We start from the raw sequence: 17,256 nt of genomic DNA, 5'->3' as shown, positions 1-17,256 counted from the left end.
CTAGTCTTTGATTTGTCTGCTTCAGTTATACGCTCAGGAACAGCACGACGGTTCGGCACGACGGTGAGATATTTCTGTCATGTTTGGTTTAGTGCTTCCTGTTCCGTGATCCAAGTGTCCACACTACTCTGTCCTGTCTGTACGGTATGTAAACTGTCAATGACTGAACTGGCTTTTGTTATTTCTCCCTTTCCCATACCTTGCACTCCCCCGTTGGAAACAGCACGGCCCTACTCGTAACCTGGGAAAGGTTGAGAAAGGATGCACTATTTTAAAAGATGGCGGAACTATAAGGCCACAAAACCCCATTACTCTGGTGACGTGGAATAGCCAGAAGACTAAATGCATGCCCCTTCCTTGAACTGAGTTTGATAAATATTAGTCCATTAATGCTGAAAATGAAAGCCTGTCAAAGATCACACAAATATAAAACGAAAGATTGCCTAACCAAGGATAGACAAAACAAATTATCCGCTGCGGATAATTATCCCTTCTCTGCATCTTGTATTTGTAACTTCAGCCCACAAATTAAACCCACGAATCCCATAAATTTTCTGATTAAGGAAAACATGAGTGAACACAAGCATTATGCAACCATGGCCAGAAGATGCGAATGGACTTGTAGTAGTAGTAGTAGCTCTGGTCCATGTTGTTGAGAACTCCCAAAGCTATGGACCATGTGCATAAAGTATGTCTATACAGGACATGTGCAGTGATCATTTTGGGCTCGTCAGCACACACTCTTGTCAAGTATACACACCTGATGTGAGCGGCTCTCTGGTCGTTCATGCTCCGTCGTAAACCGGTGTCGCTCGCCTAGCACAGTGACTGTCAGACTAAGCTTTTTCATGTCAAGGACCCCCAAATTGACACATACTCTGTATTATCCCACGGACCACCATTTGAAGAAATATGCCAGGGACACCCATAAGAGAATGTCAACTACTTGCAACCATTATCCTCAATTTGCTGTTTTGTTGTAAGGAGTTGCGACTAGTTGTATTGGTGCGGTCTGGCCTTAATCATGAGTGTTAATTTAACTCAGAGTGTACAAATAGAACCACATTTGTTTCCATTTGTACACTCTGATCCCCCTTAAGGACCCCTGGGGGTCCCCAGAACTAGCTAGCTCTTAATGAGTCAGACTTATGAGCTCAGTTTAAACTTGTAGGTCTTGTAGACTTTTGCCGCACGACACAGTTGTACAACTACAACTAAGTAAGTAGGCTATAAATTGGGCTTTAGAGTTCCGTCCATGTTTGTGACACAGATCCAAACAGCAGTCAGTCACCCAGCCCTTCAGAGCTGTGATTCACCCCTTTGTGCTGCATGACTCAAGGCTTGTTTCCTTGCCTCCTCTCTTATTGTGTCGTCCTCTCCCTCCTGCTGCCTCTCTAAGGAGTTGTGATTGCCATCTGGGCCCTGTCCAGCACGAAGAGTCCTCCCAGCCATCAGCTGTGGGATAATGCTGTTAGTGTCCGCATCACAACGGTATGTGGACACGCACTTTAAGACCTAATAAATGCACGGATAGTGAACACAATACAAAACTATACCCCCCCACCCCCCCCCCCCCGGTTGTGCAATCAAGCCACACTGCTTCTGATGCAGATCTACCAATATGCAAATAATTATTTTTTTTGGAAGTCCAGAAAATCGACTCTTTCATGAGGTGGCATTCAGACAACCATCCTGTGAGATGGTCCCACGTTGACATACTGCCACGTTCAGCTGAAACATCACACAGGTCCTGGTCCAAAAAGGTGCATGGGTTCAGTGCCAGGTGTTAGGAAGGGCCAGACGATGGGGGGGGGGGGGGGTATAAGAATGAGGTGTTTTCGGTCATCGGGGGTGGGAAAATGGCGGGAAGATGAGTTCAGAGCTGCAGATGTTCAGGCTCGTTCCTCCGCTCCGAGGTCTCCCATGCGTTCATCTGGATCCACATCGATCAGAGCAAACCGGCACGGGTTCAGATGACGCAAAGGCATGGCTCCGCCGCGGCACCGCTTTCGTCAGCCCTCTTTCTTCGCTAATCTCATCTCGCGGGCCTTGTCAGCGCAGCACGCAGTATATAAAATGGGGTGTGAGTCCATTCCCTGGCTACGACAGATCCCCCATCCACGGTTGATAGGAGATGGCCTCAGAGTATAATGAGAGCAAATGTGGCCGCTCCTATACCCGAACGTCCATTAACCGTTGGGATGACAGTGAGTTTAATGCAATCAGATAGGACTTTAATGTTTGGATGCCAAGGCCAGAAAATAAAAAAAGTGACAATCAGTACCCTTCCGGGTATGATGAAGATGTCACGTGCCGCATATACCCTCTATTCAAAATGATTCAACACTCCACAAAAATAGCAGATGTACAAGCTCGCAGCGCGGCACGAAGTGACATCTGCTAGTTTGTACATCTGCTTTTTTTGAATAGCCAACGCTAAAATAAAAACTGACATGGAGGCTTTCCCCGGTTCTAACGGGCTATGGTTCCGTCTCCAGAGGATGCTATAGAAAGGCTTTCCTATAGTCTCTTCGTGAGCCTTGAACTCATTTCCTCGCGTGTTCGCCCCGGCGTGCGCCCACCACTGAAGCAGGTAGTAGGGTATAATAAAACTAGAATATAAAACCAGTCACTGAATTTAAATGAGAGGGAAAGTTAAAGTCTCGGCCAGTGAGCGAAGGCATGGTGTCGTCCAGGCCCCGGTTTGGGGAGCCAAGCACTACAGAGCAGAATGGGTGGGTGAGCCAGGGAGGAGGCGCCCCAAGTCTCTCTATCCCACAAGACGCAGAAAAGTTCCCCTGAACCTCATGAACCCTAGCATCGTGTTATGGGGGGGGGGGGGGGTGGGGGGATTTAGACACTCACTCGCCTTGCAACACATTGTGGGCTTGCAGATCAAACAAGCTGAAAACACGTCTCTTCATGGCCTGGGCCGTGGCTCAGTGGTCCAGGCACATTGGCTGGTAACCCAGTCTGGCAGTGTGCCGCGGGTTCGACTACCGATCCCGACGGCCTTTACTGCATGTCTCTCCCCCATCTCTCTCCCCATTTCCTGTCAGCCTACTGTCTGTCCCTCCATAAAAAATATAAAATAAAGGCAGAAGCCGCAAAAAAAACATTAAAAGAAAAAAAGAAAAACAAGTCACAACAAGCTAGCGGATCTGCTACTTTTGATGATTTTGCGTGACACTTTTGATGTTTTTTGCGTAGCATGATCCAAGTAGGGACCCCTTGGTTGTGCGGCTGTACAACCTCTAAATAAGATAAGAGAGTCCCAAAGGGTGTGCCGTTTTTGAAACAAATATCTGGAAACCCTTTACTTATAATTATATAATAAGATAACAGAGACCCTACGGCTGTGCTGTACCGTTTGTAAATTAGTGAAGAGAGACCCTACGAGTGTGCTCTTTGTGTGTGGAACGAGCTTCTACATTTTCTTTCCTGCCTTGATCTCCTAACCCCCCTTTTCTCCTTCCTTTCTTAGTTTTCTTGGAGAAATAACACGATGGGAACTAGTAAACTACGCACAAAAACTAATTTCACCCACTTTTTTAAACTGTGATGTTACAGGGCGTTCTGATAGGGTGTTCATTTACGGAAAAAACACAAAACGTTACACGGAGATGAGAGGTTTCTGCCCCGACACTGCAGCTAACGTATAGTACGGTTGCCCCGTCGTCGTCATTCACACCAGTGGGCCAACCTTGGCCAGCCTCCAGCTATGTTCCATGGGGCAGAGTAGCGGTCAGTACGGAGCAGGGGCAGTATTATAAAATGATGGCTTTAGCATTACAACACAACCCACAGTGGTCCTTGTGGGTTGAGTCAAGTCAACTTTATTCATTTATATAGCACTCTTGAAAAACCCTAACAGGAGTTGAGCCAAACTGATTTACAGTACAGGCCAAAGATGACCAAAGAATATATATATATAAATAAATAAACATACTAAATCATAAATAATCCATGAAGTCAAGCCTAAAATGGAAAACACATGAATTGCTGTACAATTATGAAGTCCAAAGCAAAGTAGTAATATAAAACGAATTATGGGAAACCGAATAAAACAAACTAAAATGATGTAAGAGGTCATTCAAATGTATTGAGTGTGACTACTGGGTGTGCAGGACTGAATATGTCACAAGACACTGATCCACGATCAATATCTGAATTACTTTAATCTATAATGGACTTCCCTCACTGTATGTATAAGATCTGGACGTTGACACCATTTGTAGTAAGTAGTATTCTTAGTTTAATCCACACAAGATACGATTGCAAGTTTGTGTATTTCAGACTACGGGTGGATACAGTATTTCTCTTGAAAGAAGCGGGATTGTTCGCAAAGGCATGTACTGTACTGTACCGTACTGTACGGTATGCATCAGCTGGTGAGTGATTGTCTCTGCCGTTCTATGGGTCATCTTATATTGGTCAACCACCTTGCAATACCGTTTAGAACCCTCACTCACACAATATATTGTTGCTAGGAGAAACCACTTCTCTCCATATAGAGGGTATGCGCGTGACATCCTCATCATATCTGGAAGTCATGCGGGAATGCCTACTGAGTGGCAAGAAATGATTTACCGTGTGTGTGTGTGTGTGTGTGTGTGTGTGTGTGTTCACGTGCATCTCTCTCTCTGTGTGCGTGTGTGTGTGTGTGTGTGTGTGTGTGTGTGTGTGTGTGTGTGTGTGTGTGTCTGGGCCAATCAGCACCAGATTTGTGACCTTTGTAGATAGTCTATTTTCACAATTTTAGAAGGCTCAAGTAATTCATTCATAATGTATTTTTGTATCGGTCCCGGGGGTCACAACAAAATTATCTTTTGGGTCTCAGCTGAGAACGTTTGGTTAGACATATAAATATAAAATGAGTAGTGGGTGAGATTTCCAACATGATCTGCCAAGTTTGGGAGCTGTACTGTAGCTGTCACGGTTTCTGAGATCCAGACATTTTTAGGAGAGTAGAATAAAGACAGTTAAGACATCGCCAAAGTCAACAATCTTTCGCCGTTTCCACCCCTAATGAAAACCTCCTCTCCTGATGCAATCCCACAGCACGGTTGGGGCTTTTCCCATCATTATTGTCATCCCAACGCTGATAAACGTTAGGAATGCACTAAAGAGGATGAAACATTGAGCTATAATTTTCCTTTATGAATGAAATCATAAAGGAAAGTACAATATTCCAGGGGAGGCCATAGCTCAATGGGCACGGATTTGATTCCCGGGCCACGTGTCGAGGTGTTCATGAGCAAGAAAACTGCTCAATATGATCACCGGAGCAGCCAGGTCAAGGCGATGCTGAAACTGATTAAGTCTACAGTACATAATATGTGGGACCAAAGTAGATGTCATACATATTGCTGATGTGTTTACATAATGCTATACCTACACATAATGTGTGCTATTATACAATAATTTACTTTACTGTGTTAGGCAGATTGGTCGTGGATAATTACAATTCAGTTATCTCTGCTGCTGCTGTACACATATATTACACACACACACACACACACACACACACACACACACACACACACACACACACACACACACACACACACACACACACACACACACACACACACACACACACACACACACACACACACACACACACACACACACACACACACACACACACAGCCGTCACTATGATGACAGATCAGCTATGATGATAGATCAGCTATGATCATCATCAGATTTTAATCTGTTTGGCAACATCACTAACTTCTGTCCTGGCTCCATAGAAGTTGTCTAGATTAGCTTTCGCAGTGTATACCCACTCATACTATTCTACTATCGCAGGGGTTCTCAACCCATGGGTTGAGAACCCTCGGGGGGTTGCCAAATTATTTTGGGGGTCCCCAAATTATAAACAAATGAAAATAAATAAGATTGCAACTGAATGACTGAAAAATGGAAATGAATGATGATGTAGGGCTTTCATTTACGGAAAAAAACCAAAACATACACATTGTAAACTTGGTATCTACAAGGTTTCCACCAGGCAGTGACAATATCGTAACAACCAAATGACACAGATGCTTTCCCGAATTGAAAGGTAAAGCCTAACAATGTATTCCAGGTCTAAATGGGTTGAGAAACAGTGAATATGGTCAACAGATACGACTCATCTCGGTTCACGGGTGGCAGAGAGATAACAGATACGACTCATCTTTTTGATTTTCTCTCCCTTCCTGCATCAGAAGGAGGAACGGGAACCGCGTAAGCAACTCATCCTCAGGAGGCCTCGGACCACGTAAGAATCCTTTTATAGCATTATTACAGAAACAGAACGATTACTGTACGATGTTTGGCACCATTTGAGCCCGTCTTCAGCAACTGTGACTAACAATGATTAGCCCTGATAACATGAGCTCTCAAAGAAATATGGTCCGTGGGCGTCGTCCTCATTATTATATCAACACCGAGTCAAATGCTTGTGTTATGCTTAACATTGCTTTCCTTAGTAACCGATTAAGTAGCTTTTTAGCACAAATTGAGTTGGAACATTTTTCGAGGAAGTCAAGCGACTTGCCCGTTATCCAGCCCTGCCCTGAAAAAAAGCTGTTTATGGAAACGGAACAGTTTATGGCCCGAATCAGTAAACTTGATAATCAAAGAATGATGTTTATACCCTTTGGTGATGTGGGCTTTTCTCTGAATACTATGGCCCTCTCTCCAAGGCGAAATCTACATAACTTAGTATTTTGCTTTTGATCAGAAATGCGCTCGGTAGCATAAACACTTCACACAGTGAACGGAGTTGGGAATAACACGCGGTCAGATCCTCAGCGTTGATTTAATTCAGAGAGTTGCTGTAGGACTGTGCTGTGCCGTGTGTGTCGCATTTGGCAACTCATTTTAAGTATGATTAAATTGTATTCACATGCTATGTGGTTTACACTATAAAACTGTTATGAAACACTATTTGTTGTTGGTAAATTAATCAATCAATCAATCATCAGCTCAGCTAAGCTAACAAGTTTGGTTAGTTTACGCAAAGAGTACCTTTTGTTCTCCAGGCAAAAAGAGCAATGGTTTGATGCTATTTTTGGATTAGAACTACATTACTATAACTACAGTATGTCACACCAGGTCCAAGCCAGAATAAGCTTTAATGCCACAAAATGAACTTTCCATACCATAAACGTAAAAATGTACCTTAAACTAAAAACAACATTCGGGCTCTATCAAACACACAATTGGAGATACAGAGATACAGAGAGAATTCTGACTGGAAAGCAGAATGGGTCAGGGGCCAGAATGGGTCAGGGGCCGGGGAGCAGAATGGGTCAGGGGCCGGGGAGAGATTGATCGCCCCACTGACCATCTCCCAAGAATTTGGGGCTTTAATTTTCCACCGTGTCCAGAGGATAAATGGCAAGCGAGAGGCACCTGTCTAAAGAAATGAACTGTCAGCCGACACTGACGGATTCCGGCTCTCATCTCCCCTCCTGGCCAAAATAGAAAGGAATACGAGGATTCCTGAGCGTCTGCTCAAAAAAGCAGCACGCTGCGCGACACCTCGCCTATATCTCACATGGAGCGAGAGAGAGAGAGGATGAGGAGGGAGGGGGGAGGAAGAGGAGATGGTGCGAGACAGAGAACTGACCGTCCTGTCAGGGAGTGGAATGAGAAAACCAAACACCTGGGTTTAAACATTCAATACAGTGGAATCCACTCAAATGTAAACAACAGCCATGACAACTAGAGAAGCAGTTGTTCTATGATTCATTTTAGGCAGTGGTGGAAAAAGTACTCGTAAAAGTATCAATACTGTATCAATACTGGCCTGGGCCAGGCACCTTGGCTGGTGGTAACCCAGTCTGGCAGTGTGCCGCGGGTTCGACTCCCGATCCCGACAGCCTTTACTGCATGTCATCCCCCCATCTCTCTCCCCATTTCCTGTCAACCTACCTGTCTGTCCCTCCATAAAAAGTAATAAAATAAAGGCGAAAGCCACAAAAAAACATTAAAAAAAAGAAAGTATCAATACTGCAATTTAACTACTTGAGTAAAAGTACAAAAGTATTGGGATCAAAATGTAATAAAAAGTACTAAAAGTAAAATTACTCATTATGCAGAATGTGCCAATTCAAGTTTTAAAATGTATAAACATCTTTTGAAAGTAGCCGAAGTTTTTTCAAATGGCCGAAATGTGGTTAATTTATGTTTTGTCATAATAATCTAAATCTACAAAATAACTAGTAATTAAGAGTTTTCAAATAAATGTAGTGGAGCAAAAGTACAATATTTGCCTCTGAGATGTAGTGGAGTAGAAGTAAAAGTACTGGAAATTAGAAATACTCAAGTAAAGTACAAATACCTCAAAATGTAAATGTAAACTGTTAATGTAAACTTTCCACCACTGGTTTTAGGACCATTTGGTGACGGTTTAAAAGGAGGAAGAAGAAAAAAATAAATCAACTCTTTTGGTCTGAGAGGATGTTTGCCAAAGCGAGGTTGACCATCCACCCGGTGCTCCACATCCCTCCCCTGCAGGAGGAGAGCACAGCTGCATTGGGTTTGGTGCGGAACCCACTCTCTCATTCAGTCTGGCCAGCGGTTCCTGTACAGGAGATGGCTGGATTGTCATTATCCAAAGATTGCGCCATCATCCGTTTCCCGCACCACACGCCTATAAGCGCACAGTGGCTTTTCCGGCATCACAGACAGTCACACACACTCGCAGATGTCTGACAGGTATAATGTAATAATAAAACACAAGCGACGGTAAACGCTTCTCTCAGGGTCTTTGGGCTTTGGGCTGCCCCAAAATCTGTTACAAGTTTAAAAAACAATATTCCGGAATTCAAAATGTACTTGAGTAAAAGTACAGAAATATTGGTATCAAAATGTACTTAATGTACCAAAAGTAAAGTATTCATTATGCGGAATGTCCCATTTAAAAGTTTTCAAAATGTATAAAACATCTTTTGAAATACAATCTCACTAGATCGTCCATTTTCAAATAGCCAAATGTAGTGAGCTTTAGTGGTTAATGTATGTCGAGTAATAATAAAATCAAAATCTAGTTTTCAAATAATTGTAGTCGAGTAAAAGTACCTACAATATTTTCCCCCGAGATGTAGTGGAGTACAAGTAAGTATTGAAAATTAGAAATACTACACTAAAGGACTTAAGTACTGTACTAGTAAGCAGGGGTCATCACCATGTTGGCTTGGGATGGACATTTTTGTCAACATTCCATTTGTGCGACGGACATACAAAATGAGTGGACAATAATATGACCAGAAACACATAAATAGATACCCTGAATGACGATAACAGGTCTGTAACTCTGAGAGTGTTCAAATGGAACCCAATGGTCCATTCGGTTCCATTTGAACACTCTCAGAGTTAAGGGGACACTTCACCCTTTTTGCAAAAAAATATATGTTAATGACGTTTAGAAGCTTTAGATTACTTTCCTGGGGGTATTTATGTGTGTAATATGTGGTTTTAGATATTTTAGATTGTAGCAGTGAGCCTGTTGTCTCTGATGTCATGGACACTGGTCTCACTACCTTCCTGGACTACAATTCCCATAATTTTTTGGTGCACTGCTCCTCCTTGTGGATAGGGGGAGAGCTGTCTTACTGAGACAACATGTAGTCCAGGAAGGAAGTGAGCCCAGTGTCCATGACATCAGAGACAACAGGCTCACTGCTACAATCTAAAATATCTAAAACCACATATTACACACATAAAGACCCCCAGGAAAGTGTTCTAAAGCTTCTAAACATCATTAACATATATTATTTTGCAAAAAGGGTGAAGTGTCCCTTTAAGGGGGTCTTTGCAAATAAAACATTTGAGAACCACTCATACTAGTGGACTCCTAATGTGCCTTACTGTCAAAATAAATAATTGTCATATACTTATTCTGAAGAAAACCTGGAGACGTGACATTCAGTAAGTGGGTCTTGATGATCAAAATAAGAACATTATAATGGTGTGTAAAACATGGAGCGTTTGAACAGACACTGTAAATCTTGGGCCAAATCAGTGCACATGCTGCTTGCTGTGCTCTTCCCAAGTTGTCAGACCACAAGAGTTTAACCACTTTACACCCTATATATAGCATATACTTTGGAATCAGACAACTTTGCCCATAATGACAACCTTAAAACGGGGATGCCTGGTTGAAAGTGGACAAGATAAGATTAGGATAAACCTTCCGTCGATTCCCATGGGGATATTGTAGTGTCGTCGCAGCAGAAACGACATGAGTGAAAGACGTGACATGTAGGGCAGTGGTTCTCAAAGTGGGGTCCGGGGACCCCCAGCAGGGGACCCACCCAAGGTCCCCAGCTAAAGCAGTTGATACAGCATCACGATCATTTCAACCACTTTATCCATTTATATTCAAAAAGAGCAGATATACAAGCATAAAATATTTGGGAAGATCTAAATGATTTAGATTTATTTTAAACGCAACCTTTCTCTTCTGGGGGTCCCTGGCACAACACCTTTTCAGATGGGGGGGGTCCGTGGCCAAATGCATATCAATTTGGGGGTCCTTGACATGAAACTACTACTGAGAGACCATATCGCCTATATGAATAGATGTGTACACTGTACAGAATGTCAACAGTGGGAGACTGATTACACACACACACACACACACACACACACACACACACACACACACACGTGCTGTGTCCTGACAGCGCACGTACACTACATGCGCGTACATGTGTCTTTTGTGTCTATACGCTAAAAGCGCCTCGATGGAACATGTGCATTGCAGACGCATGAGTCGTGTGAATAACTCTCACACAATCCAAATGATTGTCGTGATGGACCAACGAGTGCCTCCCCTGCATGCGGATGACGACGATGTCCATAAAAGGACGGAGGGGAAGTGATGACGTCAGAGTGCAGCGATCTCTCCGGGCCGCCGCTGTGGTGGGCCGGCCGCCAGTGGAATCCTGGGAGATATGGGGGGGGGGGTGACGGAGACCAGCTGCTGACTCAGTGAGTCATATTTACCTCAGCTAGGGAGACGGGGAGAAGGAAACGAGAGAGAGCTGCTCCTCTCTCGCCTCACCCAGACAAAGAACAGACGCCGACATGAAGAACAGCTCCCCACCGACGCACGCGCGCACGCACACACGCGCACGTGCACACACACACGCACACACACGCACACACACACAGAAAGTAACTTGAGTGCATTTACTTGAGTACTGTGCATAGGTACAATACTCCAATTTTGAGTACTTTTACTTCATTATCTGTCATTATTTTATACTTCTAAATACACTACTTCAAATTAATTCATGCTCTGGATTTTGATTATTGGTAATGAATCCCTGGCCTATTTTATGACAATTGACAATTAAAATAAATAAATCTTGAAACGAGTGAAAAGGGACATTCTGCTAAATTGAGTACTTTTACAGTTGATACTTTAAGTATAGCCTATATATTAATGCCAATATGTTAGTACTTTTACTCAAGTACATTTTTGAATGCAGAACTTTGACTTGTGACTGTATTTCTACATTGTGGTATTGCTTCCAGCACTGGCCCAGACATACAGTACGCTGCCCCAGATGATTTGCTAGTGAAACAGCTTGTGCTGTGCTGTGCTGTGCTGTTCCCTTCATTTGGAACACTGCACTCGGTGCATCTTGCTATGGAGCAATAGCTTGTTCTAGAAGTTAATAAATCATCCGCAGAAGAAATATTAATCTTCAGGGATTCTCTAGAAGGCGTCTGCCAAAGCAGCAGTGACACACTGACTCAACTTTAGTCTGCTACTGCAACAGAAACCTCTCACTTTCTGTCTCTCTCATCCCCACCTCTCACTCTCTCTCTCACTCTCTCTCATCTGTTGCTACTGCAACAGACAACATTACAGAAACCTCTCACTTTCTGTCTCTCTCATCCCCACCTCTCACTCTCTCTCTCTCTCACTCTCTCTCATCTGTTGCTACTGCAACAGACAACATTACAGAAACCTCTCACTTTCTGTCTCTCTCATCCCCACCTCTCACTCTCTCTCTCTCTCACTCTCTCTCATCTGTTGCTACTGCAACAGACAACATTACAGAAACCTCTCACTTTCTGTCTCTCTCATCCCCCTCTCACTCTCTCTCCTCTTTTCAATTAATGCGTGTGCATTACATATTAGCATAGTATGTATGTATTGTATTGTATATGTACTGTATGGACCTCTCATCTCTCCTGTGTGCATGTAATAGCATAATCTATCTACTGTCTGTCTGTCTGTCTGCAATAATGAATTGCATTTTGTATATAGCGCTTTTCTAGGTACTCAACGTGCTTTACAATGGCTCATTCATTCATACATTGGGAGGTGTCTAACACGCGGCCGTATGACTGCATGGAAGGATCAATCATTGTGAACACCAGTAGATGACTTATAAAGATCTGTGTCACGTCGTGGCGTGGCGCCCCCCCCCCCCCCCCCCCCCCCCCCCGGGGGAGGACGGCCGCTGAACCCGGCTGAACCCAAACACGCCGGCTGAACAGCGCCATAACTCAGAGCCCCGTCTGACCTCACACACGGCCATGCCACACAGGGCGGTTGGTATGTTGCCCTCCCATCCCCTCTCCCATCCCTTTCGCAGGAAAATGAGTATTTCAGTAAAACCATGTTGTCTAAGCTGTGTAGTTTCATGGACGTATTAGAGGCTTTGACGTCTCATTGTGATTTCCCCCCCATCCCCATCCCCGGGGTCCCAGAGAAAAATCAGCATACAGTAGCATCAAAATCAGTTGAACCACTTTGGGGGTCTTTGACATGAAAACCTTTTGAGAAGTGTGTCTCACCCGGCGGCGATGTCTTTGAACACCACAAAGACAAGAGATAACCGTCTGGGGGCTCCAGCCTCCCACGAGTCTCCTGCACTGCCGGCCAGCCATAAATAAACCAAGAGAGTGCAGGGGGCCTGTGATCATGAACGTGAAACCTCCCTGTAGGTTTGTCCAGATCAGTGTCAGGACATGCATTAAGACATGAACCCTATTCTGGCCTTGCCACGCCATGCGTTGTGAATAAGAATCAGAACATTGTATTCAGATTCGGATTAATTGTTACTTCTGTAATGCTGTACATGGAAGAGTAAAATACCGCTCTCTGTAAATTCATGCGGTTCGTGTCACGTTAAAAACAACAGGCGTGTAGATTTGCTAATTTTGTCAAAACATTTGATGTTCGGAGATCGGAGATCATCAGACCTAGCATAAGAGCCTCAGTATTGGGTTTAAGTGGTTAATCATCATTGGACAATACACCGAAATGTCAGACACTCAGTAGCGCATCTTCTAAACGCCGCCCTGTGTGTGTGTGTGTGTGTGTGTGTGTGTGTGTGTGTGTGTGTGTGTGTGTGTGTGTGTGTGTGTGTGTGTGTGTGTAAGATTCAATTATGATAACAATCTGTCAACACTTAAATTCAGTCAGCAAAAGTCTCACGAGAGAGCCCGTCGGTGACGACTTTGGAATGGACCACCCACAAGATAAACAATTTAGTCTCAGTTCTCACAGACTCTCACTCTGAGCCACACTGAATCAGAACCCATATCATGGCAGCCAGCATGTATTTATATAAAAAAACACTTTCATCATCCGATGTGAGCAGAATTTAGAGATAAATTCTCCCAGACTGGCGGTGTATCAAACGCCATAGTTGCATTTACACATGACTAGACACACACACACGCACACGCCGTCTAGAGATCACATATATCAGTGGTTCTCAAAGTGGGGGACGTCGAGGTGGTCCCCAGTGGGGGTCCCCAGATAAATCATTGGAATTTAGGAACCAAATGGACCCTCACCCTTACAGGTCTGTAACTCTGAGAGTGCTCAAATGGAACCAAATGGACCCTTACAGGTCTGTAACTTTGAGAGTGCTCAAATGGAACCAAATGGACCCTTACAGGTCTGTAACTTTGAGAGTGATCAAATGGAACCAAATGGACCCTTACAGGTCTGTAACTCTGAGTGCACAAATGGAACCAAATGGACCCCTACAGGTCTGTAACTCTGAGAGTGCACAAATGAAACCGCATGGATATTGGGGGTCACTGAAATAAGAACATCATTTGAGAACCACAGACATACATTATATATTATGTGAGATGGTACGTACCGTTTCTCAGCCAGGGGGGGGGGGGCGTGTTCATCGGAGATACAAGGAAGCTGCAGTGATGATTCCAGTAGTCTTGCCCATATATGGCAGCTCCTATCTTCAGTGCCAGCTTGGAGAGCTGCGACCTTCAGTAAAACGTCCTTTAGAGCAGAAGGAAGGTAGGAAGGAAAGAAGGTAGACTTTAAATGACATACAGTAACAGCTTTGGCGGTGGACATGAGCTGCATGGAAAATGCACAAGGGCTTGAACCTTGAACCCTGACGGATTTGCCAACGGCGGCACCTCTGGAATGTCTGGTATGATTTGTATTCACAGCATTCCAACAGAGATGAAAAAAGAACAATCTGCTGTTTGTTAATCCGTCAAAGAACAAACAGGCCACTATTGTCGTGCGCGATGAATTATTAAGCCTTGTGTAACCAATTTAAACAAGACATCATTGGGTTATTGTAGAAATGAGTGGTCATACTGACAATAATAAGCATTATGACAATAAATTAACCACTTAAGCCATACTTTGTTGTATGCCGAATACGGATAATCACCGATATACAATACTGTAAAGCTGCCTCACAACATCAATCTTGACTGATCGTGAGCCTGTAGATTGGCTATTTTCATTGATTTTTCATTATTATTTTTAATAATTGAAATTGAATACTCCTTAGTCCTTACTTAGGGCTTTTGGTTTTATCCTTTTAGCATTATTGTATAATCGTACCTTAGTACTGTAGTATTTGCAAACTGTTAATAAAGTATTCAATCAATCAATCAAGTTATAAAGAAATACAATTCTGAAATGTTAGACTGAAAGCCGTTTTATCCTGAACATTATTTGCACCCTGGCGAATACAGGCCTACATCTCTAATTATGTTACGATTCGTTTACCGAAATCGGCATGACTCACAACTTATCAGAAAATGAAAGGGCTGGTTTAGATTATGCAAATCATCTGTCCCTGAACTTTCATGGAAACCGATTGATGCACAGAATTTCCAGACTGACGAAGTGATTGATCTCTTTTCTGATAAATGGCACCGCAATGGCAATAATGACGTTAATTGCAAAAGAATGAGCGAAGTCATTAACCAGTTTTTTGTTTATTGTAAAATTCCAACACCTTTTTTTTTTTTTATGGAAACAGCTCATCTGTGAGTGTTTTATTGTAGCAGCTGAAAGAATGTGAGGAACAATGGATTTATTTATTCTTTTTGTTGTTTTACAAAGCCATATCTGTTACTAGTTAACAACAGCAGGACATGGCCAAAGTCCAGTATCACACAGCATGGGAGTAGGTTAGCTTGCATGGACAAAAACTGTCCAAAGAAATGTAGTAAGTTAGTGAAGTATCTTAATGAAAAGAGAATTTAAACATTTTGGGTATAGAGGGTATGCGCATGCTTAAAGTGAATGGCACATCGAGTGGCAAAGCAACAGGCAAAGTGAGTTTAACATTATTTAATGTTGTTTAATGCAATCAAATAGGACTTTTCTGTTTGGATGTACGTATGGGCTGTCCAGGCCAGAAAGTAGTTTTTTGCCACTCAGTAGGCATTCCATGCATAACTTCCGGGTTTGATGATGATGTCACGCGCATACCCTCTATACTGTGTATAACATCATCATAGACAAAATGTTTCAAAAAAAGTCTTCTTTTCCCATTTACTTTTCATAAATAGCCACAAGCTGACAATATTGTAGTTTTTCGTTGTGCAAGGAACTTAAGGAAGTATATAGGGCTCAAAATGGTTAACCACGTGAACCCCATCCAGCATGCCTATTCTGGGGGGAACGGTTCCCCCAAAATAGCAGATCTACAAGCTCTACAAACAGATGAAGATGCATGGATAGATAGATGGATGGATGGATGGCGGGAATCCTCTAATCTATCTTGTGGGTCTCGACCTGAAAGGTTGTACCGCAGACTAGAGTAATATCACAGTGTAAAGGTATGTACTGTTTACCGCAGACTAGAGTAATATCACAGTGTAAAGGTATGTACTGTTATATATACACCGCAGACTAGAGTAATATCACAGTGTAAAGGTATGTACCCGCAGACTAGAGTAATATCACAGTGTAAAGGTATGTACTGTTATATATACCGCAGACTAGAGTAATATCACAGTGTAAAGGTATGTACCGTTATATATACCGCAGACTAGAGTAATATCACAGTGTAAAGGTATGTACTGTTATATATACCGCAGACTAGAGTAATATCACAGTGTAAAGGTATGTACCGTTATATATACACCGCAGACAAGATTAATATCACAGTGTAAAGGTATGTACCGTTATATATACACCGCAGACTAGAGTAATATCACAGTGATAAGGTATGTACCCGCAGACTAGAGTAATATCACAGTGTAAAGGTATGTACCCGCAGACTAGAGTAATATCACAGTGTAACGGTATGTACCGTTAATATAACACCAGCATTGTGAGTCTGGTTACTTTCCAACACCACAAAAATAGACCTGTTGGAAGTAACTTAAATTGATTACTGGTCCAGCCCTACAAGTTCATTGAGCACATATATTAAAGGAACGAATGAGGCAGCCTTAAGAATCCGTTTCAAGCCCCTATAATATACCTATGACATCATTATTCTGTTGATGCGGGTGTATTCATACAAATAGTTTTCACTGTTCAATATTGCGCGCAGCCATTACTCTCGACAATTACACAGCAACACCTCTCCTCATTCTGTCGTCCCTTCACAATAAAGTGTCTCCCCTTTACCTCCCAATGCCGCATATTTCACCCAGGTTATTAACAGGAAATAGGTTTAACTTAACATCGTGGGAGAGAGCAAGGCAGCAAGTGAGCGAGAGAGAGAGAGAGAGGGACAAGGGTGGCGGGGTGTTGACGGACGCCTGGCGGTCAGTCGGAGCTCGGAGGCCAACGAAGATTACGATGCAATGTGGTCACATATTGTTGGACACAATAATAGCTACATCTAAGAATAAATACTGATGTACACAATAACTGATTTGTAATATTTATAATCTGTATATGAAATATGAAAGACAACAATCAATACTATATACACCGGTATCAGATAAGAGTTTTTTTGAGTATGGAGGATAATACGCAATTTTGTCAGGAGG

General features: G+C 43.0%; 1 protein-coding gene across 1 annotated transcript in view; it reads right to left on the bottom strand.

Moving 5' to 3' along the window:
• Positions 1-17,256, bottom strand: part of LOC308329989 (KATNB1-like protein 1) — an 88,416-nt gene that overhangs the window by 59,389 nt on the left and 11,771 nt on the right. Inside the window, exon 2 of the mRNA XM_080784576.1 lies at positions 14,139-14,278. The gene's annotated coding sequence lies outside the window, so the exon portion shown is untranslated. The remainder of the gene's footprint in view (positions 1-14,138; positions 14,279-17,256) is intronic.

The sequence above is a fragment of the Protomyctophum bolini genome, assembly GCF_963924005.1.
Source record: "Protomyctophum bolini genome assembly, chromosome: 15".
Classification (NCBI taxonomy): domain Eukaryota; kingdom Metazoa; phylum Chordata; class Actinopteri; order Myctophiformes; family Myctophidae; genus Protomyctophum; species Protomyctophum bolini.
This window is presented reverse-complemented; position numbering and strand designations above follow the sequence as displayed.